Raw genomic sequence first — 25,220 nt, forward strand, 5'->3', positions numbered from 1 at the left:
TGCGCGTGGCTCTGGGGTTTATCAAGTTTAGTTGTTTCTCTTTGCAACAATCTTCACAAGAAGGCAAAACAGTTAAATGGCAGGTTACAGATATTTCCATTTGACTGTATTTTGATGGATAAACTCAAGGATGCTGGCTGTTTTGAAAGAATTACCCCGACGCACACTGATGCGCATGGATGAGCTTGGAAAAATGTTCTTTTCATGAAATTATGAAACTTTGGCTGAACAGCGCTTTTTCCCGTCTCTAATATGGACACGCATTACGCATCCAGTCTGAGGCAGAACAGCAGCTCAGAAAGCTCCTGTAGAGACATTTGATTACGCACAAAGTTTATGTGGAGCAGAAGCGGTCGGGCCACGGCAGGTGAAATGTTCCTAGCCTACATGAAGTCATAATTGTAACATTAATATGTTACTGGACACGTTGGTCTGGTTGGTTAGACCAGTGTTGGAAGTGGAAAACACACACACACACACACACACACACACACACACACACACACACACACACACACACACACACACACACACACACACACACACACCCCAATTAAAATAATGCTGATAGCATGGACTAGAACAGGGGTTCCCAAATTGGGGGTCGGGGCCCCCAAGGGGGTCCCCACAAGATTGCAGGGGGTCCCAACAATTTTGTCTTTGCTATGGTTGTGTGGTTAACAAGATTTCATTTGAAAAAATAACATTTATAAAATCCCAATAACATAATGACAGAACTCCAAGTATAAGTTATACCTCTGTATAAAGATAGTAACTGGTCACATAATGTGTGTATGTGTGTAGGACTTGGGGTTGGGGGTCCTGGCTTGTCTTGGACACCAGCAAGGGGGTCCTCAAAGAAAATATTTTGGGAACCCCTGGACTAGAAGACAGGTGATGGTTTTATTTAAATGATGATCAGGCTGCTGTAAAATGTAATCTCAATCCACATCCAGACACAATTATCCTCTATTCTATTTGCTCTGCTCTTGTCTGGACTGATGTAGCTGACGGTGCGCGCGGCGCGCCTAATGGCTGTGGTGCACATTTTACGCATTTGGAGAGATGGGCTGGATGCTTTGCTTTTACTGGAAGATGGTCCACTTAACGCACGGGTGTAGACTACATATTAATGACAAATGAATGAAAATTAAATTGGGAGTTTTTACTTCATATTTTAGAAATAAAAATGACGGGGGAACACATTCATGACATATTTTTAAACGAAATTTTCTAGCGCGTCCTGCCTGCTTCACTTAAGTCACTGCTTATTAAGGTCAGTCCAAAATTACCGTGGCCCACCCTAAAATGGAAACCTGGCGCCGCGCCAGTTATAAACCTCTGCAAATTGTTGTTCTTCACTTTATCAAACTCAGACTTTGTACAGCTAATGTCAAAATGTAAAATTATGAATTCAGTCGAGCTCTTCCGTCCCTCCCCCTCCTGCTCTCCTGGAAACCCGACATTGCGGGAGGTGAAGAAGGAGATGAGGCAAACAGAGTGAGTGCAACGTAAAGAAACCAGACTGGAGTGGAGGTGAGAAAAACAGCTGGAAAAGTGTGGGTGTTGAATCCCCCACGGGTGCGATGTCCATGCGAGCGACCGGTACCTGCTGCTGTCACCTGGTTGTGAGCAGCCCTCTGCTGTCTGAGGGTAGGCCCCGCCCACAACGCCGCGGCTGCTGCGGTGTTTTCTTTACTGTGGGAAACGGGTAATAATGGCTCTTTGATGGGAACAGGTTGCCGACCCCTGGTATAAGATCTGAGCTGGTAAAACAAAAATCCTCATCAGCAGGCTTTTTTGAAAGTGGGGGGGACACAGCTGCCAATCACAAATTTTGCAGGGGACATGTCCCCGGCGTCCCCGGTTAAAATGACGCCTATGGTGAACGTTTAAGACAAACAGCAACACTTAAAACAACTTCCGAACTGGAAAAACTTATATGGCAAGGTGCAGAAACGAGTGCCAGGGCGGGTTTTGATCCCCAGACTCCCGAGTGAGAATCATACGCTCTAACCAGTCAGCTAAAGGCGCATCTCCTTGACCGTACAGCCAGGGCACATGATCAATCGGGACATTGTGGATACTCACCACACGGCCACATCTTCCTCCCTCTTTCCACAAGCACGTCCTCGTGCTCCCCCGCAGGGTGCCACAAACACTGCCACACTAATATCCGCGATAAACATCTGTTTAAGTACCGGAAGAGGTTATCTTTGCTTTCTGAATGTCCATATTGCTAGATATGCTGAGTTTTAGGGCGAAATCCTGGGGAATTTTGTCTAGAAATGCAATTACCTAACCGTGCGCGATCCCGCGGTGGCTAATCATTTTTTGGCAGCGAGTCAATTTATGGCACAACACCGGCTCGGGTTTCTCCTCCTCCTCCCTCTTTTCTTCTCCAACCTGTCGCTGGGCTGAGGCTCCATCACTTCCTAAATTGATTTTACTTGAACCTTCACTACCAAACAACTGTGAGATTTTAACACATGTGCCAGCATCAGCCTGAAGGGCCAGTTTCTTTTTTAGTCGAATTTTCTCCGCTCCTGCTTTCCGTTTTTTGTTCTCCATTTTGTAAAGCTCGTCTGTCTGTTTACTGAGATTCACAAACAACTGGCGGGTGCATCAGACCTCTGGCTATTGGTCCAGCCCAGTGTATTATTACCAATTGGCCCATCCACCAACTTTTACGAGGCGTCGCGTGGGGCGGCAACAACTAGAGGCCAGGGAAAAAAAAAAAAAAAACAGACACCAATGGCAAGCCAAATGAGCATTTATTCTGATATCAGGATATCAGCCAGAATTGTCATGAACATGTAAGCCATTTCTGTCCACTAGTTAACTAGTTAGCCATGTTTGTGTCAACTAGTTAAATAGTGACAGACTAAATGTCAACTAGTTAACTAGTAAGGCCTAAATTCTCTCTAGTTAACTAGTTAAAATGTTTCATATCTTACTAGTTAACTAGTATTGCTCAGTGTGTTCACTAGTTAACTAGTGGACAGATCAATGTCCACTAGTTAACTAGTTAAAACACATTTAGTTTTTACTAGTCAACTAGTAAGGTACAAAAACTCGTACTAGCTGACTACTGAATGTAAAAATCCCACTTGTTAACTTTGCCCAATTTGGCCAGCCGCTTGAGCATTAATTCTGATATCTTGTCAACAGGTCAACTAGTTAACTAGTGAGGGTCAAACTGTACACGCTAGTTAACTAGTGAACACATTTTGACCTTCACTAGTTAACTAGTTGACACAAAAATGGCTCATTAGTTAACTAGTAAAGGCCAAAATGCATACCAGTCAGCTAGTTGAAGGTATTTGTGTCTCACTAGTTAACTAGTCAGGGTCAAAATGAGCCCACCAGTTAACTAGTGGGAGACGGAAATGTTCACTAGTTAACTAGTGAACACATTTTGGCTTCACTAGTTAACTAGGTGACACAAAATGGCTCACTAGTTAACTAGTAAAGGCCAAAATGCATACCAGTCAGCTAGTTGAAGCTTTTTGTGTCTCACTAGTTAACTAGTGATGGCCAAAATGTGCACACCAGTTAACTAGTGACAGAAGAAATGCCCACTAGTTGACTAGTGAACACATTTTGGCTTCCTAGTTAACTAGGTGACACAAAAATGGCTCACTAGTTAACTAGTAAGGGCTAAAATGCATACCAGTCAGCTAGTTGAAGGTTTTTGTGTCTCACTAGTTAACTAGTGACAGTTCAAAGTGTCCACATGTTCACTAGTGAAGGCAAAACTCCTAACTAGTTAAGTAGTTGGAGTAGGGCAGTGCCACTAGTTAACTAGTGAACCATTAATGACTCACTAGCTAGCTAGTTGATTGTAGCAGGCTCACTAGTTACCTAGTTGATGCATCCATTGTCCAAACTAGTTAATTAGTGAGGACATAAATGTATACTAGTAAACTAGTTCAAGCCTACATTCACACTAGCTAGCTAGTTGCACAGAATTCTAATTAGGAGGCAGAGAATTTCTCAAATTGAGGCTTTCCATTGGCTCACTATGTTAAAATAAAATATGACAACCAATCACAGTGCGGAATTTTGCAAAATCCCACCCCAAACATTTGCATGCGGCACACAAGTTAACATGCTGGCCAGAGGAACCTCAGCTAGTAAACTAGTAGTGGCTTCAGTGTGACACTTACATGTAAACTTGTGAAGGCGGAACTGCTCACTAGTTAACTAGAGAGGGTACAAATGTCCACTAGTTAACTAGTGAGGTGCAAAATAAGTGTCACTAGTTCACTAGTGGGCCCCAAAACGCCCACAAGTTAACTAGTAAGGTGTGGATATGCTCACTAGTTAACTAGTGAGGTGCAGATTTGCTCACTAGTTAACTAGTGCACCCTTAAGCGCCCACTAGTTAACTAGTAAGGTGCAAAAAAGCATCACTAGTTAACTAGTAAGGTGCAGATATGCTCACTAGTTAACTAGTGGGCCCCAAAACGCCAACTAGTTAACTAGTAGGGTGCGGATTTGCTCACTAGTTAACTAGTGAGGCGCAGATATGCTCCCTAGTTAACTAGTGACGTGCGGATTTGCTTACTAGTTAACTAGTGAGGCGCAGATATGCTCACTAGTTAACTAGTGAGGTGCGGATTTGCTCACTAGTTAACTAGTGAGGTGCGGATTTGCTCACTAGTTAACTAGTGAGGTGCAGATTTGCTCACTAGTTAACTAGTGAGGTGCGGATTTGCTCACTAGTTAACTAGTGAGGTGCGGATTTGCTCACTAGTACCTCACTAGTTAACTAGTGAGCATATCTGCACCTCACTAGTTAACTAGTGAGGTGCGGATTTGCTCACTAGTTAACTAGTTGCATCTAAAAACACATACAAGCTGACCATTTTTGTCCACTAGTTAACTAGTGGAACAATTGAAATTTCACCAGTTTACATGTGTGGCAGTGCAGCAGCTCACTAGTTAACTAGTGCCTGAAACACAAATTATGCATATTCTAATGAGAAGGCGGGCAGAAGACTCCTGTTGGGTATAAGAATCCCACCCAGTCTAAAACGTATGTGCTGTGGCCTCACAATCTGATGGGTGTCCCTGAGCGCCAAGGCTTGCACTCATTAGTCATGGTTTGACACCTACTGGTTGGTCGTTGCGGCGGGTTCGAATCCCGCAGATGGCATTCCGCAATTGCTGTAACATTATTTATTTTCTCTTTGTGTTGTAATGTTCAAAGTTTTATTGTTTTACTGCTTTTATTCCCCCCTCCCAAATCAAGTAAAGCACCTCGTTTGGTGTCGTGTAAGGGAGATCAGTTGGCGAGTTCAAGTCCCATTGAGGAGAATTGGAATTTAGTGTGCCAGTAATTTTATTGTAGTTCATTTTTGTTTGGTATTGAAAGTTTGGTATTGAAAAAGGCTATATTAAAAATAATTATTGATATATATATATATATATATATATATATATATATATATATATATATATATATTCAACTTTATCGCAAACTGACCTGACCCACATGAATTACGGCTGTTACTAGTTTACAGTCGTTAATGCTATGTTCTATACTCCAATTAAACAAGATAAATAGAACTTGCTACATGACAAAGACTGAATATATCTCGAAATGAAAAGGTTTCTTTTAGCGAATATCTGCCTACAGCTGGTCTAATAAAAGTGGTGTACAACAGCACTTCAGTCTATTGAATGGCCTCTGGTAGTCTAGTGGTAAAATCGTCAGAGTTGGTTTTTGCTTTCCCCTCAGCTGAAGCTGGTTCGATTCTCGGTGGGGTCATCAGCAGTCTATTTAGCCACATTCAATTTGTTTATATTTTAGTTGTAATGTTTCTTTTCAGCAAAATATTTATGTCGCTAAAAGTTCTTTGAATTTGGTCGTTCCTAAACAGCATTTTAGTTGAAACTCTGCTCACAAATGGACTCACACTGGCTAAATAAACGAATAAATAAATAAATAAACACATTAAATGTTAAACGGTATACCAGTAAATTGTTGTAAACATAGTACTGGCAAGTGTAGCTAGAAATGAAGAAAAGAGGTTGTAAACTACCTAAAACTTACACTACTGGGAGGCGAAACAGCATGTCAACCTGACTCCATAACCACAACACCACCACATCTGTTATAAATCAAGTGGCGTTACATGTAATTGTGCTGCCCAGTGTGTCTCTGAGATGGGATGTATGGTTTATTGGCGGTGTCTCAGTAGATGTCATTTCAGAAATAATTTGTCAGAAAATTCACAGAATATCCAGATTTGAGAACCAAGACCAGACCCGCTTCGGGGGAGGAGACCAAATTGAAGCTGAGATGGGAGGAAAATGCATGAACGAGGCTAAAAATGGCTTTGGCGTGTTTCTTATGAGGAAATGACAATATAACATGATTAAAAGTTCCAAAAGTTAGATTTTTAATTATATGGAACCTTTACAAAAACTGTTCAATTAACTTCTCAACTCCGTCCTCAATCTCGCATTTTTTAGCTACAACACCCTCTTTGGTTCCAGAATGCTATCAAGTCTGACAACTGGAAGGAATTAGACTGACTCTAATGGAATGGGCAGGGCTGATTCTGGAATGGGCGGGGCTGACTCTGGTGCAGCTCCACCTTCTGGTGCAGCTCCGCCTTTGTGGTTCTGCAGCAAGCACCACTTGTTATTTTGAGCTAGTACCAGAAGACAGTGTAACCTTTTTTAGTTCTCTCCAGTCAAAACAAAACTTTAGACTTTTTTCTTTTTTAAATTTAACAGGGAACAGCAATCAATTGAACAGGGAACTGCAACCAGTAGTCACACAACAAAATAAAATCACACAAACAAAATAAAGTTACTCTCCTTTTTTCTTGGTGTCTGAAAAGGGCAGGGAAAACCATCAGACTCCAGTCACCCATCGAATGGACTCTTCACCCTCCTGCCCTCTGGGAAGCGCTACAGGAGCCTATGGACTAAGACTACCAGGTCCCGAAACAGTTTCTTCCCCACAGCTGTCAGACTCCTAAACTCTGCCTGCTGACATAACACCCCAAACCAGCAGCACCCTACATAAACTCTGTAGAAACAAGAAAGCCCTGGAAATCGATGCAGAGCGTCGCGGGATATGCCTGACTGGTCATATATATTACCTCTCATGACACTGACCTCTGACCCTATGAACTTGTGTATGTGATGAGTTTATTTACCTTTGATAGGGAGTTATGACCTCTGATTTTGTCAAAATCCTTCAACCCGTTCAGGAGATATTGCACACAAAAGCCAAATTTTCATATATACGGCCTCACACAACCTTGACCTTTGACCCTATGAGGTTTTGTACCTCATGAGTTTATTTACCTTAGATAGGGAGTTCTCACCTGCGATTTGGTCAAAGTATTTCAACCTGTTCAGAAGATATTGCACACAAAAACCAATTTTTCATATATACGGCCTCACACGACCTTTACCTTTGACCCTATGAGGTTGTGACCTGATCAGTTTATCTACCTTTGATAGGGAGCTATCACCTCTGATTTGGTCAAAATCATTCAACCCGTTCAGGCAATTTTTGATATACATATGACCTCACACAACCTTGACCTTTGACCCTATGACATTGTGTTCCTAATCAGTTCATGTACCCTTCATAGTAATAAAATACACAGGCGAGGGTCTGACTCTCTGGAGGACGCCATGTTGGATTTTATGTTTATTTAGCTGTATTTATGGTTTTGCTGGTGGTTTTTGACTCCTTTGAAAACTGTGCAACAACACTCTTCTTCTTCCTTTTCTCGTGTGTTATTTGGCGGATGGCACTCAACATAAAAAGATGCATTTCTCAAACAATTAATGTATTGGAGCGTGAACCTGAGTCATTAATCTCATATCCTAATTTGAGAGTTACAGCTAGAGTCCAGAGAGTTTTGTTGGCTTTATGAGCATTAGTTAGTAAGGTCCTCACTTGAACAAAAAATACAGCTTGTTTGCAGTGACTTTGGTATTTACTACCCCCTATTGCCAGAAATCTACACACTTTCCCTTTAAGCGCGTTGTCTCTTTAAGACTGGTCCTGGGTGACATTGGACTTTACAGCGAGGCCGTAGAAATTCTCTGTCTGGATATTTATTGTGGAGATTAATGGACTAAAATGGGTTGCTGCACCGTGACTGTCTTCTCCTTTTTTTGGAGAGTAAAAACTATATTTTGGTTTTTAAATGCTGCCGCTGCACCGTATTAAGAAATCATATTACTGGTTGGTTCGAAATGGGTTGAAATGTTCACATTTCTTCTTTGCTTTACATGCTGATCACTAAAGCGTGCTTTAATTAATATTGCGTTTTCGTAAAACGTAAGAGCAAACAAGGGGGATTTTAATTGACAAAAATAATAAAATCAGCACATTTCCAAGCCAACTGCGGTTAACATTGGCACGTCGGCTTGAAAAATATCTCCTTTTTGCCGTAAATAACACACATTTCATAGCTGTTGTGGGTTATGTATGTGTTCATCAGTGCTTGAGAACTGTAACTTTGGGGAGCGGGTCGTAATTGTGGGCTTTTAATGCGGTGCTGTCTGTGGCGAGGTGTTGGTAGGGTCTGATCGGAGCTGCAGCCAGAGCGTTTCTCCCGACCAGCGGCTGCTGGGAGCTGGTCCACGGTGAAGCAGCCCACGCAGCCGAACGAGGGCTTCCCGGCTAAGAGCTGACCGCAGCGGCCCCGACGACCGCGGGCCAGCGACCCGAGAAATAACATGGGGAGTCCTGCTGCTGCCTGCTGTTGTTTGTTTTCCGTAGTAAATACCTGAATATGCAGAGACTCAACAGGTCATTCAGTTGTGTGGTATCATTCAGATGATCAAATGAAATGTTGCAACATTAATATCAGTTTACCTGATCTTGATCAATAATCACATTGATGAATTGGTGCATGAATAACTACAGACCCTGCTTCCTGCAGCAGCTTTTTCTGCTCTAGATTTATGATCTGCTATTTTTATATTTCAACGAAAAAGACGGAAATGGCATTAATTATTTAGATTTATTTGTGGATTTTTTTGTCGATGTTAACCCTGTTGTGTCTCAGTTCATGAAGCTGTTTTCAATGTTTCCCGCGATGCGAGCAGCTGATTGTGCAGCAGATGGCCGCGGACATGATCAATTTCGAAGTGCTAGTTCTGGATCAAGAGAAAGCCTGCTGTGCTGTGCCGATGATTTTATTTTGCGAGGATGGATTGAGGAAGGGGGACACACATGCTTAAATATCGACTGTCGGCAATAATCAGATTCATACTCATAAAATACTTGTTTACATGTTTTGTGTGTGTGTGTGTGTGTGTGTGTGTGTGTGTGTGTGTGTGTGTGTGTGTGTGTAACTCTGCCCACTAATCCGTTACGTATTTTGTTTCTTGTTGACATAAATACAAAAATTATGCAAAAGAAAAGAAGTGAAATAATGTACAAAACTAAAGTGTATGATCCAGTATCGAACCCTCGACCTTCACCATTGCAAGCAAACGCATTAGTCACTAGACCACCAGCACTAGGTGCTACATCTCCTCCCAAATTCATACCTTTAAAACACTATGAGTGCTGGCAGGCTTTACAGCAACGTATGTAAAATAGAGCCTTTTTTATTATTATAAACTTGTCGCTTCCGTACAAATGTGAAACAATATATCTGACGGAGATTTCTGCGGAGTTTCTGCACTTTCCTGTCAACAGAAACAGACATGCTGTCTGCCGCTGCCTTCCGCCTCCAGGCTTTTTCAGACTAATAACTGAAAACTAAAGACTGCACACGTTAACTGAACAAAGATTACAGCAATACACCACAACTTTCTCGCTACAAATATCGTCAAAACATATTTATGTGGTCCAGCGATCTTAGTTTATCAAATTTTCTCTTAGAACAGCCTGAACAGAGTCCGCCATACTTTCTCTGTTTCTCAGTCCTACATGGACCAATCACATTGCTGTTCTGCATTTCTTCATTTGCATGTAAAGGCCGGATTTGCTCACTAGCTAACTAGTGAGCAGTACAGCGGTCGAACTAGTTAACATGTTACACAGAATGCCAGCCAAGTGTGTATTTATTCAAATTCCACAAATTTACTAGTTTTAGGGGCATTTTTCTGCAGCTAGTTAACTAGTGACAGTGTTTTGTGTTCACTACTTAACATGTAAGGCTCAGTTTGCCCTCTATAAGCTAGTGAGAAAAAATTATAATGCAGATATGCTCACTAGTTAACTAGTGAGTGCTTCCTGTCCCATTACAAGTGAACTAGAAAGGCCAAATATGTCAACTAGTTAACTAGTGAAGGTAAATTTGTCACTAGTTAACTAGTAAGAACACATTTTTACATAACAAGTAAACTAGATTGCTCCAAAAACAGCAACTAGTGTGCGTCTTGTGCGCACTAGTTAACTAGTGAGCATATCTGCACCTCACTAGTTAACTAGTGAGCATATCTGCACCTCACTAGTTAACTAGTGAGCAAATCTGCACCTCACTAGTTAACTAGTGAGCAAATCCGCACCTCACTAGTTAACTAGTGAGCAAATCCGCACCTCACTAGTTAACTAGTGAGCAAATCCGCACTTCACTAGTTAACTAGTGAGCAAATCCGCGCCTCACTAGTTAGCTAGTAAGCAAATCCGCACTTCACTAGTTAACTAGTGAGCATATCTGTGCCTCACTAGTTAACTAGTGAGCAAATCCGCACCCTACTAGTTAACTAGTTGGCGTTTTGGGGCCCACTAGTTAACTAGTGAGCATATCTGCACTTTACAAGTTAACTAGTGATGCTTTTTTGCACCTTACTAGTTAACTAGTGGGTGCTTTAGGGCACACTAGTTAACTAGTGAGCAAATCTGCACCTCACTAGTTAACTAGTGAGCAAATCCGCACATCACTAGTTAACTAGTGAGCATATCTGTGCCTCACTAGTTAACTAGTGAGCAAATCCGCACCCTACTAGTTAACATGTTGACATTTTGGGGCCCACTAGTTAACTAGTGAGCATATCTGCACTTTACAAGTTAACTAGTGATGCTTTTTTGCACCTTACTAGTTAACTAGTGGGCGCTTTAGGGCGCACTAGTTAACTAGTGAGCAAATCTGCACCTCACTAGTTAACTAGTGAGCATATCCGCACCTTACTAGTTAACTTGTGGGCGATTTGGGGCCCACTAGTGAACTAGTGACACTTATTTTGCACCTCACTAGTTAACTAGTGGACATTTGTACCCTCTCTAGTTAACTAGTGAGCAGTTCTGCCTTCACAAGTTTACATGTAAGTGTCACACTGAAGCCACTACTAGTTCACTAGCTGAGGTTCCTCTGGCCAGCATGTTAACTTGTGTGCCGCATGCAAATGTTTGGGGTGGGATTTTACGAAATTCCGCACTGTGATTGGTTGTCATATTTTATTTTGACACAGGGAGCCAATAGAGAGTCTTAATTTGAGAAATTCTCCGCCTCCTAATTAGAATTCTGCGCAACTAGCTAGCTAGTGTGAATGTAGACTTGAACTAGTTTACTAGTATACATTTATGTCCTCACTAGTTAACTAGTTTGGACAATGGATGCATCAACTAGGTAACTAGTGAGCCTGCTGCCATCAACTAGCTAGCTAGTGAGCCATTAATGGTTCACTAGTTAACTAGTGGCACTGACCTACTCCAACTAGTTAACTAGTTAGGAGTTAAGCCTTCACTAGTTAACTAGTGTGCACATTTTGGCCATCAATAGTTAACTAGTGAGACACAAAAAACCTTCAACTAGCTGACTGGTATGCACTTTGGCCTTTACTAGTTAACTAGTGAGCCATTTATGTGACAACTAGTTAACTAGTGAAGCCAAAATGTGTTCACTAGTTAACTAGTGCACATTTATGTCTACCACAAGTTAACTAGTGTGCACATTTTGGCCATCACTAGTTAACTAGTGAGACACAAAAACCTTCAACTAGCTGACTGGTATGCATTTTGGTCTTTACTAGTTAACTAGTGAGCCATTTATGTGTCAACTAGTTAACTAGTGAAGCCAAAATATGTTCATTAGTTAACTAGTGCGCATTTATGTCTACCACAAGTTAACTAGTGTGCACATTTTGACCCTCACTAGTTAACTAGTGAGACAAATACCTTCAAGTAGCTGACTGCTATGCATTTCTGCTTTTACTAGTTAACTAGTGAGCAGTTTTTGTGTCAACTAGTTAACTACTGAAGCCTAAATGTGTTCACTAGTTAACTAGTGCGCATTTCTGCTGTCACTAGTTAACTAGTGGGCACATTTTCACCCTCGATATTTAACTAGTTGACGCAAACATGTCTAACTAGTTAACTAGTGGACAGAAATGGCTTACATGTTCATGACAATTCTGGCTGATATCCTGATATCAGAATAAATGCTCATTTGGCTTGCCATAGACACCGGCCCATAAAAGATGAAAGGGTCGGCCCAGCGGGCAGTTGCCCGCTATGCCCTATGGTCAGTCCAGCGCTGCATGACAGCATTGAGCAGCCATCTTGCAGCAGACCTTCCTCTCTAGCGATTATGCGTGGTGTCTCCTTGGGTCAAATGTAAAGGCCGACCGATATGGTTAATTTTTAAGGCCGGTGCCGATTTTTAAAGACTTTTGTTGCTGATGCCCGATATCTAAAGCCGATTTTTAAGGCCGATACACCACACCGCCACATTTTAACAGCACGCTGATTGTGAAAGACAACTGAATGTTCACTGTGTGTAATATAAATTAAATAAGTCAATATATCTCTTAATATTTATTGAACTTCATATAAAACAAACTGAAAACATTTTTAAAAATGGCGTGTTGGGGTCCTTTCTTCGGTCTAGTAATGGCCACACGGGTGCCTGTTTTATTTATCTTTTGTAATCGGCTTTTAAAAATGATTTCCAGTTAGCCGGTGTCGGTACAGGATCTGCTCGGGTGCCAGATCGGCTCGGGGTCCAGCGCCCGTTGATGACGTCACATTACTGCAAATCTACTCGGCTTTCACACATTCGTTTTGGAAAGACATCAGCAGTTTTGTAAATAAATTCTTGTTTGTTAACGCCTGTTACATTCCCCCCCAGTCTAGGGTGTGGGGGAAGCAACATGACAGTCACAATAATGGAGGAGGCCGTTCCGCTAAAGAGCAAAAAGTTTATTTGCTGAAGATAATAAAAAAGAAATGTGGGGGAAAAGAAGGGACCTGTGGGTTGACCAAATAAATGAAATAAATAAAACAAGACACACCCTAACTGAACTCTTAACCTTGAGAGAAAAAAAAAGAGAAAGAAAAACCTAACTTACTTATCTACAAAAATGGTGTTCTAAAACCAGTACTAGGGAGGTACTACCCACGCTTACCTAGTGTTTTTAGACATCCAGATACTACGTGTGCAGATGTACAGGGTACCCCATCTTAGATGGTCCACAACCTTCCCAACACATACCTAGCAACCAGCTTTAAAAGGACTTCAGCTTCAACTTCACAACTAAAGAGCAGGGACAAAAAAGCTCTGGGCTCAAAGGCAGGATCAGAACAAAATGGCCAATGTGTCTTCTTCTTCTTCTGGGGTTTAAATGGCAGTTGGCACACAAAGAATGGTGCATTACTGCCACCAACTAGTGTGGAGTGTGGTCTGGAATAGCGCTCAAAAACACACAAACGTATAAATATACACACACACACACACATACATCAAATTCTCCCAAACACCCATATCTCCTTCAAAAACTGAAATAAAACCTGAAAACAGTCACTTTTTGAATTACGTCTTAATAAATAAATAAGGTCGAGTGTCACTTCCATCCGACTAAGAATTTGAATCATTTTCCTCCTTTCTGTCTGATATTTCTGACATTGTAACATAACATGACCTATAGTTTCTTCTTCTCCACAATAATCACATTTCCCTGTATTATGTTTCCCTATTATTAACAATGTATTGTTTAATCCAGGATCTCAAAACCTCAGTCTAGAAACGATCACCTCCTCTCTCCTACTCCGTCCAGTGTTTCTCATGTCACCTACCTTTCTTTGAATCTTATACAACCACCTTCCCCTCCTTTCCTCCTCCCATTGTTTTAGTCATTTCTTCATCATCTCTTGCCTTATCATGCTCTTTACCTCTTTTCGACACAATGGAATATCCAACTGAACCGATGTACTTATTGTGGCTTCCTTAGCTACCTTATCGACTTCTTAATTCCCTCTTATTCCATAATGAGCTGGAATCCATAAAAACGTATTGTAAGTCCCATCATGTTTATTCTATAATGTGTTTGCTGAATCTCTATGAGTATGTCAAGTCGGCTTTCTGAGTGGCTGCACCGTAAACTGGTCAATGAAGAGCTGGAGTCTGAACAAATAACTGAAAATAATGGTCTGTTGTCTTCCACCCATTGAACAGCTAACAGTATTGCGAGCATTTCTCCTGTGTACACTGACAATCCATCACTCACCCTTTTTTTTAACTGTAACATGAAACTCAGGAACAATAAAAGCTATACCAATATAATCCGCAGCATCTTTAGATGCATCTGTATATATTTTTACAAAGTTACAATAGTGATCGATATAATCCTGTGCCGTATGTGAGTTCAGTATGAATGACATCCTTATTCTTTCTCTCTAACAATGTTAAATCAACAGATGCCTCAGGAAGAATCCATGGCGGAATAGCAGGCAATGGAACTCTTCGACTGATTTTAAACAGATCTAATTTAAGTTCTACTGGTTTTTTGATCATCACCCATCCAAAACTATTCGTATCCTTCTTTTCTTTCCCCCAACAAGGTTTCAGTAGGTCTTGTGTTGGATGATCGTCCTTCTGACCCCGAAGATTTGCCCAATAATTTAAAGCCATTTGTTCCCTTCTGATTTCTATTGGCATCTCACCCATCTCAACCTGTAAAGCTGCAATTGGGGTTGTTTTAAATGCTCCTGTACAGAGTCTCAGTGCCTGATTCTGGATAGAATTTAATTTTAAAAGAGTAGTTTTCGCTGCTGAAGTATGTGCTACACACCCATAATCTAATACCGATCTGATCAATCCAACATATATGGCCTTCATAGACTTCCTGTCCGCACCCCATTCACACCCAACTAAACACCTCATTATATTTAGAACCTTTTTACTCTTATCCATTATACTCTGAATATGTACACCCCAAGTTTTCCTTTCATCCTTTTCAACCATACACCCAAGTATTTAAATTTACGTACCCTTTCTAACTTTTGACTATATAATTCAAGTTTAAGATCCTCTCTTACTTTTTTCCTTGTAAAGAACATCGTCTTAGTTTAATCCACCGAGAATTTAAAACCCTATCTGTATGACCATTCCACCACCTCGTCTATTGCATCTTGAAGTTTCTTTACAATAAACTCTATGTTTTTCCCTCTATACCATACTGCCCCATCATCTGCAAAAAGTGAAAACCCCATCCCATCTCTTATACCATTAAAAACATCATTTATCATTATAGAAAACAACAACGGGCTCACGATACTACCTTGAGGTGTACCATGATCCACAGGCAACTTTTCAGACAAAATCTTCCCAATTCTCACTTGAATTTGTCGTCCAATTAAAAAGTTCTTGATCCACTTAAACATACGCCCGCCATCAATACCCATTTGTTTGATCTTAATTAAAAGGCCTTCTCTCCACAATGTATCATAAGCTTTTTCAATATCAAAAAAGAGCAACTACACTCTGTTTATTTGTGCCCTCCTAACTTCATGTTCCAAACACAAAACAGGATCCATTGTATTCCTTCCTCTTCTAAAACCACTTTGATAGTTAGACAAGTAACCCTTACTTTCAATGTAGTACATTAATCTTTCATTTATCATGCACTCCATAATCTTACAAATATTAGACGTTAACGCTATAGGTCTATAGTTTCCAGGATTGGTATTATCTCTTCCTGGTCGTCCTATGGGTACAACCACTGCTTCCTTCCAGCTTTGTGGCAATATCCCACCCACCCAAACTCTATTATATAGTTCTAATAAAATTTCTTTAGCTGTATCACTAAAATGGCTTATCATAATATAACAAACCTGATCCTTTCCTGGTGCTAATACCTTGGATTTTTGCAAAACTCGATCTAATTCTGTTTTTGTAAATAAAATATTTAACAAGTTATCATCATCTTCACCCTGTTCCAACAACTCTACATTTTCCAGAAATGTACGTTCTCTGCCTCTCTGACCTTCTAACACTAACATTATCTAAACTATGAATTTTAACAAATGTCCTAGCTAACAAATTAGCCTTCTCTTCGTCTGTTACTGCTAGTACGTCACCATCATTTAATATCGGATAACCATACTCTTTTATGCCATTCATTCTTCTAACCATTGACCAAACATTTTGTAATTTTGTCCCCCTCCCCACTGAATTACAAAAGCCCCTCCAATACTCCTTCTTTGCATTTTTAACAGTTCTTCTTACCTCAGCCTGTATTTTTTTATATCCCATATAATTAACAAAACTGTGATTCCTCTTTAAAATTTTAAAAGCCTTATTTCGACCCTTAATAATTTAATCACAATCCTGTGTCCACCAGGGTACTATCTTCCTTATTCACATTAGGGCTGCAGCTATCGAATATTTTTGTAATCGAGTACTCTATCGAATATTTTTTTCGATTAATCGAGTACTCTAATAAATTACCCTTTTGTGTTTGTAAACCATTATATCATATATTGATGAGCCAAGATGGCGTCGAGTATGGCTGCCTCGTCGCGAGCTCCACCAAGTTCCAACATTACACACTCCATACTGTACATTAATGCCACTGTTTTGCACATACCAACCTCTGTACATTTTATATCTCTTATCTTGTTGTTTACTTTATTCATTTGTATACTTAGATTAGCCATTTTTATATTTTACTTGTTTTTACATTACTGTATTTTTGCACAACTCTGTTGCTGTGAAGCTCGCACACAAGAATTTCACTCACATGTACTGTACCAGTGTACCTGCACATGTGACGTGACAATAAAAGTGATTTGATTTGATATCAAATAGCATGTTATAATTATGAAAGACCTCTTAAAATGAGCAAGCAATTGCCAGTTATTCTTCAAGTTTTATTCAAAATTAGTTTGCATAACTTCAGCACTTCAACTTTACTTCACAGTAAACAAATGCCTGTGCAAAAAATAAGTAAACAACCTGAGCCGATTTTCCCCTCGTGTGAGAATCTGCTAGCCTGCAAGCCAGACAAAAACTAGGAGGATAACGCTGCGAGCGGCTGCGGCCCAAACAGAACCAGAACGCTCACGGCGCAAACAGCTCGCCGGCTGTTTCCCTATTAACACACGTCCGTTTTAATTTCTACACTTTTTTTTCTCACACTAACAAGGATTGCCAAAAGCATGTTTGCTGTGGTTTTGTCAAATTATACTGATCACAAAACATTTATTTACTTTCTTTCGTTTTCCTCCGCCACTCATAAAGACCCGTGTCCTCCTGCAGAAACCCCGAGGGACAACAGACATCAATAACACAATAGAAAGTCTGACATATTGTGTAAAAACTGCTATTTTTAGCACATTTTAAGTCCGACGTGTTGCTACCAGATGTACGGTGTGAGCTGAAACTGAGTGCTACAAACGAAAAAGTCGCAGTGTCTGCAGAATATATAGAAAAACAGGCTAAAAAGCATTATCTTGTAGAGGCTCTGAGTCCGCTTGCAGAAGTGACATTTACAGGTGCTGCAGCACGGAGGATGTGGTGTTGTGGTAGGCTAAATCCATTTTGCAGTATTTTTACTGGACTACGTTTTCCGTCTTACGACGTGAAAAATGGTCCCACAACTTTGACTTTTTCTGTCTTTTTCGCACTCCACCGGGGTTCACGTTGTTAAGAGAAAGTTAAGTTATATTCGCTACTCGCGTGTGCATTCAGTCCAGTGGCCATGTGCGTCACTTATTTCGGTCCGGGTGAAACATGACCCCGGGCGATTGCAAAGCCACGAATTAATTAAATATGAATTAAACGAATCCTCGAGGCAGAGAATTTGACTCGAGGATTTTTTGTACTCGAATTATTCGAGGTACTCGAGGAATCGTTTCAGCTCTAATTCACATACCTTCTTTCTTCCTTATCGCCTGGTTTGCTGCCTTCAAAACTGCAGTATAGGGCTGCAACAAACGATTATTTGGATAATCGATTAATCGGATGGGGTCTCAACACGATTAATCGATTAATTGGATTACATGGGGAAATTTTTAAAAACTGCTAGGGAAACGTTATTTCTCTCCTTCCTTCACTTTATTTAACACAACATTATTAGAAAACAGTTCAATAGCAGAAAAACAACATGCCATCACCTAAATTGTCTTATAAGGTGTATAGACAGAGACCCTATAAGCTACATCTATCTGTGACCTAAAATGCTTGGTCCAAGTTAAACAGCTTAAGGGCAATTGTCATCTGTTTTGTTTGATCTCATCTGTTGACATTTATTATAACTGGGAATGTCAAACAACTAATTTTTCAATGTAATTAAACATAGGCTGTGAATTAATCAAAATTGATCACTATTTCCAAAAATGACTGAAAAAATACCAAATAAAACAAAAGTAAATGAATGCCATCCTCCTTGTGATGATGCCCTGGGCAACTGCCATAAAGTCACATCAAGAAATGCTGCTGATCATTCCAATGATCCCAAATAGACTCACATTAGGCCACATGAAAGCAACTGAACCCAAAAATATATTAACCAGTATATAACTGCACTCTCACACAACACGCCTGCAGCAACAGTTAGGACTCCTCCCTCCCTTTTAAAAGCGTTTTTGCTTCCGAGGACATTGTGGTTGTAAAGCCACATGCTAGTAGTCTGGCCCCGGTGTGATCAACCAGTTTCTGCGGGAATGTGACGGCGGAACCAGGGCCAGATTAACACTGGGCAACAATATTCAAGGGCTCCATCATCACAACCCGAGGATCACCATAATGTGGTCACATACAGAATATTTTACTGTAATATGCAGTAAATATACTCAATACTTGAATGCCTGACAACATGTAACCCGTCCAGAGTAACCTTTGACCCACCTCGTGTGGACTGACCAATGAGGAGAGGGTCTTAACTTGAGGCCCTCTCTTCATTGGTCAGTCTGCATGAGACTGACTCTCAACTGGCGTTCAGTCATAGGCAACGAAGCGTCTCTGTGCAGCGCAAAAGTCCGGGTGGACAGTTTGTTTAATAGGGTGACCATATTTCCATTTCCAAACAAGAGGACAGGGGATCTGTGCCTATGATGTCACACTATGGCAACGCCACACAAACCACGTTGGGACCCATTTTTTGTAAGAACTAAATTAATATCAGATTCTGCCAATAAAAGGGCTCTAAAACAATTAATATGTAAATATTTTGCATATTTAATGCAAAATCTCATTTTTCTGCTTTAGTGCTGCAACAAGGTTTTATTAATAATAAATTATTATACCTTTTGTTTTACTACAGCATCGGTAAGCTTCCTGTGCACAGATTATTAAGGATGCTTGTTTCAGCTGTGAGATTAGACGATAGGGTCAATGAAAAAATAAGTTGCCCCACACTCCATGGAAACTTTCAGAGAATCCACAAATAGTGGCTTTCAAATAGTTTTGTTACTTTTTGCAAGTTTAGAAAAGAAGCAGATGAGACAGCATGTCTGATAATTTAGTTTTTCATCTGATAATATGAGAACATGTCAGTAATGTCGGAGGGGCTTTTATAAACACTGTATAACTAACACTACTGGAGAGGGTATGAATTACACAGAGGCTTCTGGGGAGCCCAGTCATGGGAAGGGGGGGGGGGGGGGGCATTTTGCCTTGGCCCCCAAAATGTCTTGAAACGGCCCTGGGTGTATGACTGAGTTTTGAAGGTGATCTGAATTGTATCAGATGTATAAATATGTTTTTTACTGGTAAAAACGTGTAATGGAGATAAATCTACCTACATTTTACTTTTCAACACTTTGTTTTCTTTTCTTGTTTTTATTTAACTATTTTCCTGTCCTGTCTGTCTCTCATCTTCCTGCATCTCCTCTTAATTGTCCAGAAAATCTGTTGCCTGGATTCTTACCTTTTCACCTCATCAGTTAGTTTTGAGCAGATCAAAGAGATCTCCTGACCGCAAAGCGCAGAGCGCGTTTTCGATGCTGTGTGAGGTGACATCACCACAGCACAGGTGATGAGCTCCGCAGTAGCGCGCTTCAGGCACAAATAAGACAGAAAATAGAGAACATGTGCAGACATGAACGATCGTGTGCTAATTATAGTTTTTTGGTTGCGCCACTTTGAGAATGGACCGTGCGCTGGAAGCAGCTGATCGCTGCGCAACAATGCGCTGTGCCGCTCTCTGCTCAAAAGAGTCCAAAAATGATATAAATTATATAATATAGAAAACTTTTTTCCGGCTCCCCTGATGTGTAGGATATACAGCTCCCCCATAATTCGATCCCTGCTCCTGGATGAAAAGCCGGACATTTTCATCAATACAAGAGGCTCTCCCTCGCGCTGATCTGCCGGCTCTCCCTCGCGCTGATCTGACTTGTGCTGGTCTGGAAGAGTTGTGTGACACAACGAATCGATGACGCAATTCGTTGCCAACGCTTTTAGTAATCGATTTTCATCGAATTTATCGATTCGTTGTTGCAGCCCTACTGCAGTACAAACTGAAAAATTCAATGCATCAACATCAACATTCAAACCCATTTTTTCCATTTCCTGGTCACAAATAACTTTAAATTTTTCCCAATCTGCCTTACCAAAATACCAATTTTGTACAATCCCTGTATCACATTGTTCTACATTCACCTCAAGTTCAGTCAGTATAGGATAATGGTCACTACCAATAGTTGTGTCTTTAATCACCCGCCACGAACAAAAACCTGCTAATGAATCCGACACTAATGTGAGGTCAATTGCTGATTCCGTACCAGCTCTAATAATTAATCTTGTACCACTTCCATCATTCAAACATACATAATTTTTTGTTTCCATCAGTTCCTCAATAACTTCCCCATTCCTATCATTGCTATTGCCCCATAAGGAACTGTGTGGATTGAAGTCCCCACACCAAATTACTTTTCCCTCTAACTGTGTATCTAGTTCATCCATATTCAACACCCTGTTGCCTGGATTATAAAAATTGATTATTTTAAAATTACAATTTCTCGACCAGATTTCAATAACTATGTATTCCAACTGTGAACCTATATTTACAGTCCTATACCGAGTTCCTTGTTTCACAAACGTCATACGTCATCCTCCATTACCTTCCTTCCTGTCCCTACGGATACCATCATAACCTGCAATAACAAAATCTAAATTAGGTTTTAGCCATGTCTCCTGAATACATACTATATCTGGTTTTATTTTGCATTTATTGATAAATCCCTTAAATTCCTGTCCATTTGCAATCAAACTTCTGGCATTCCATTGTAATATAATCATGCTGTCCTGTCACCAGGACCTCCCGCTTTCCCTTCCTCCCCAAGTCTTTTAATGATATGTTCCCATGAAATGTCTTTAATGCCAAAAAATCTCTCTGCTCCTTTCACAATTATTTTTATCTTCTCTGTTCTGTGTTTCACTTGATCCGTACCATTTATGACATACGCCATAAACAAAATCATCTTCTCCACTGTCAATCCTGTGTGAGTTTCTTGTGTTTGCACAAAATCTGATGGCGACTGCGTTTGAACTCTTCTAGCCTCATCCTTTCCAATCTGCGCCCTTTTCAGAGCCTCTGCGTAGCTGACGTTATGAACCACCTTTATTTGTTCAACCTGCACTGCCATCCTTCTGACCTTACAGCCCCCATAACTCACCCTGTGCTGCCCCCCACAGTTGCAGCATTTGTCTTGTACATGTTCTCCACATTCCTCATATCTGTGATCACCTCCACACTTAGGGCACCTCTGTTTCCCTTTGCAAACCGCTGCAATATGTCCATACCTCTGGCATTCATAACATCTAATGGGTGGAGGGATATAAGCTCTAACAGGGAAGCTCATGCACCCTATTCTAACTCTCTCCGGAAGGACATCCTCCTGAAACTCCAAAAGTATGGACAAACTTTCAACCTTCTCTCCAGCTATTGTTTTTAACAGTCTTTTCACCCGGCTCACTTCACCACCCCGAATACTCAGCTTAAGTTTATCCAGATCTTCCTCCACTAGTATTCCAGTAATCACCCCCCGTGTCACTTTATTTTCTCCGAGGACCCTTTTTTCACTCACTATCTTCTTACAAATACTCTCAACGTTTAGTACTTTCCTTTTCTGTTCATTCGTTTTCACTACTATCAGCAAGTTCCCATCCCTTTGAATTTTGGCCAGTTGAACCTCCCCAAACTTCTTTTTCAATTCTCTTGACAAAGCAGTTGGGCTCAACTGAACCTTCTCATCTTCCTTTCTGAACCTCACGATTATTTTGAAACCTTCTCTAACTATCTTTTTCCGGACAACATTCGTACCTTCATCAGAACTGATCTCCTCCAAACCCCGTTTACTGGTCTGTGAGCCAAACACACACTCCCCATCTCTCCTGCTCCTCCCTCTACCTGCTCTTCTGCCATTAGAAACCTGGGTCCATTCACCAAACTCCATTTCATCCTCATCCTCCTCCTGAGACGCCATTCCAGCCATTCACACACCAGCTTATGCCAACCACCAAAGTCCGTGATCCGAAATCCGTCGTCAAAATCCAGAAACAAACCGTAATTTTTCAAATTACGCTCCACTCGTCTGTCGATGCACCCGTGCAGATCCTGTACTGACACCGCGCTTGTCCTCCTCTACATTGCAGGTCTTCCTGGCAGCCGTTTCTGCTTGCCATGAGTCTTTTAACTCATTCACTGCCAGCTGTTTCCTGATCGGGAAAGCCCTTTGCTGCCAGCGTTTCTCAGTTTTTGTTTGTGTTATGTAAAGAAAGAGACATGGAGCTTGTTGAACCAACAACTGTATTTGTAGAACAGGCGCCAATACAGTGAATCTAACCACTTCCCCCACTGGGTCGTACCACTCTACATCTGAGGAGAGGGGGAAACAAGGGCGCTACATGACATCTTACATCTCCCTTCTTTTTATTTATTTATTTATTTATTTTAAATCCAGGAAGCGTAATTGCTGTCCTCAGTCTTAACTAAAGGTTCAGTCTTTGTGGCACCTTCACCAGCCTGCCGCTGGCCATCCTGTGTTCAGGAGTAGGCGGCGAGGCCCTCCTGGGCTTGAGTGGCGTATCCTGCCCCAACGGAGCCGTCTCCTGACCCCTTGCGTCCACACTTACACTGTCCGGTTGCTCAATTTGCGGGCTGCCTTGCTGTTCACCGCTCTGCTCCTGGCGGAGCTCTGTCCCTCCAATCTCCGCTGGCCGTAGATCGACTCGATTCCGCCTGTAGCGCGTTCCTTCCACATCCACCAGATACAATCTGTGACCCACTAGCTGCAGGCAGACTCCTCTTCTCCACTTGCTTGTCCTGTCGCCGGGCATAGGTTTCATCCTGATGTCCTGTCCAATGCTCAACTCCGGCAGGTCCCTGGCTGACCTGTTGTACCAGAGCTTTGCCATTTGATGCTTGATCCGTAGTCTTTCTGGAACACCGGTGACCACCCTCGGCTCCAGAAGTGCCTCAGCCACTGGAAGAGGGGTTCTCAATCTGCGGGCCATCAACCTCTGTGAGGGGCTGCTTGACATGCCCTCTGATGGTGTGTTCCTCCACTGTAGGATAGCCAACCATGGGTCGTTACCTGCACAGTTCGCCTTCTTACACAGATTCTTTACTATTTTCACCACAGACGCTGCTTTTCCATTTGCTTTCGGGTACCAGGGTGAGGACATAACATGGTCAAAGTCCCATTGCTTCGCAAACCTCCTGAACGTTTCACTATCAAACTGCGGCCCCCCATCAGTTATCATACGGTTCGGCAGCCCGTGCCGCGCAAACTGGGCCTTGCATCGGAGTACTGTGGTCTCTGCTGCCAGGTCCGGGAGCAACTCTATTTCCCAAAAATCTGAGTAATGATCCACCATCAGAAGGAAGTCCTTGCCTGCTTGCCTGAACAGGTCCATACTCACGATTTGCCATGGCCGCCTCGGGAGTGAATGTGACATCATTGTTTCACGCTGCTGTTCGTGTGAGTATTCGTTGCACGTGGAGCATTGACTCACGTAGTCCCTGACTTCCCCGTGCATGTTTGGCCAGTATAGCGTGTCCTTTGCCTGTCTGCAGCAGGCTTCTCCTCCCACATGGCTGGTATGGATAAGTTTTAACATTTCTGCACGCATTGACTTTGGAATTATGACTCTCTGGCTTTTGAACAGCACGCCGTCTTGTGCACTGATCTCATCTCTGATTGACCAGTATTCTCTGATGGCCAGAGGGGTGTCCTCCCGGTGGTCCGGCCAACCCCGTAGCACCACCTCCTTCAGCAGCTGGAGAGCCTCATCACCCTCAGTGTGTTGTCGGATCTGACAAACGCTTGCTTGTCACATTCAGGTAGTCAGCCTGGTTTATTTGTTCCGTGTCCTCCTGCGCCCTCTGTAATCTGCAGATTCTGTGTTTGGCGTATATTGTGTCAGCCCTCTGCGGTGGAGCTGTGGCTCTGCTCAGCACGTCACTAATGTGCATGTCAGAGCCTGGCTTGTATATCACCTTGAGGTTATAGTTCTGTAAGGTTAGCAGCATGCTTTGCAGGCGCTTGGGGGCCGTGAGGAGAGGTTTGCTGAAAATTGAGGTGAGTGGCTTGTGATCTGTTTCCGCTATGATCTCCTCCCTCCCGTACAGGTAGTAATGGAACCGCTGGCATGCAAACACAATACTCAGGCACTCCTTCTCAATCTGTGCGTAATTTTGTTCTGTTGGAGTCAGTGCCCGTGAAGCGTACCCTACTGGCTGTCCGTCCTGCAGAAGGCAGCAGCCCAGTCCTTTCTGACTAGCGTCGCTCTGGATGGTGACAGGCTTGGTTACATCATAGTATTTCAGAGTTGGAGCTGTCGTGACCAGCCGCTTGATCCCTCTCACCGTGTCATCTTGCTTTGGCAGCCAGTGCCATGTGACGTCCTTGTCCAGCAGCCTCCGCAGTGGCTCGCACGCCTCCGAGAGATGAGGAGTAAATCTGGACAGGTAGGTCACAAAGCCTATCAGTCTTTGCACCGCCTTGGGGTCTGTGGGGTGAGGCATTTCCTGAACGGCTCTGACCTTCTCCGGGTCAG

Source organism: Nothobranchius furzeri, chromosome 4 (assembly GCF_043380555.1).
Source record: "Nothobranchius furzeri strain GRZ-AD chromosome 4, NfurGRZ-RIMD1, whole genome shotgun sequence".
Taxonomy (NCBI): domain Eukaryota; kingdom Metazoa; phylum Chordata; class Actinopteri; order Cyprinodontiformes; family Nothobranchiidae; genus Nothobranchius; species Nothobranchius furzeri.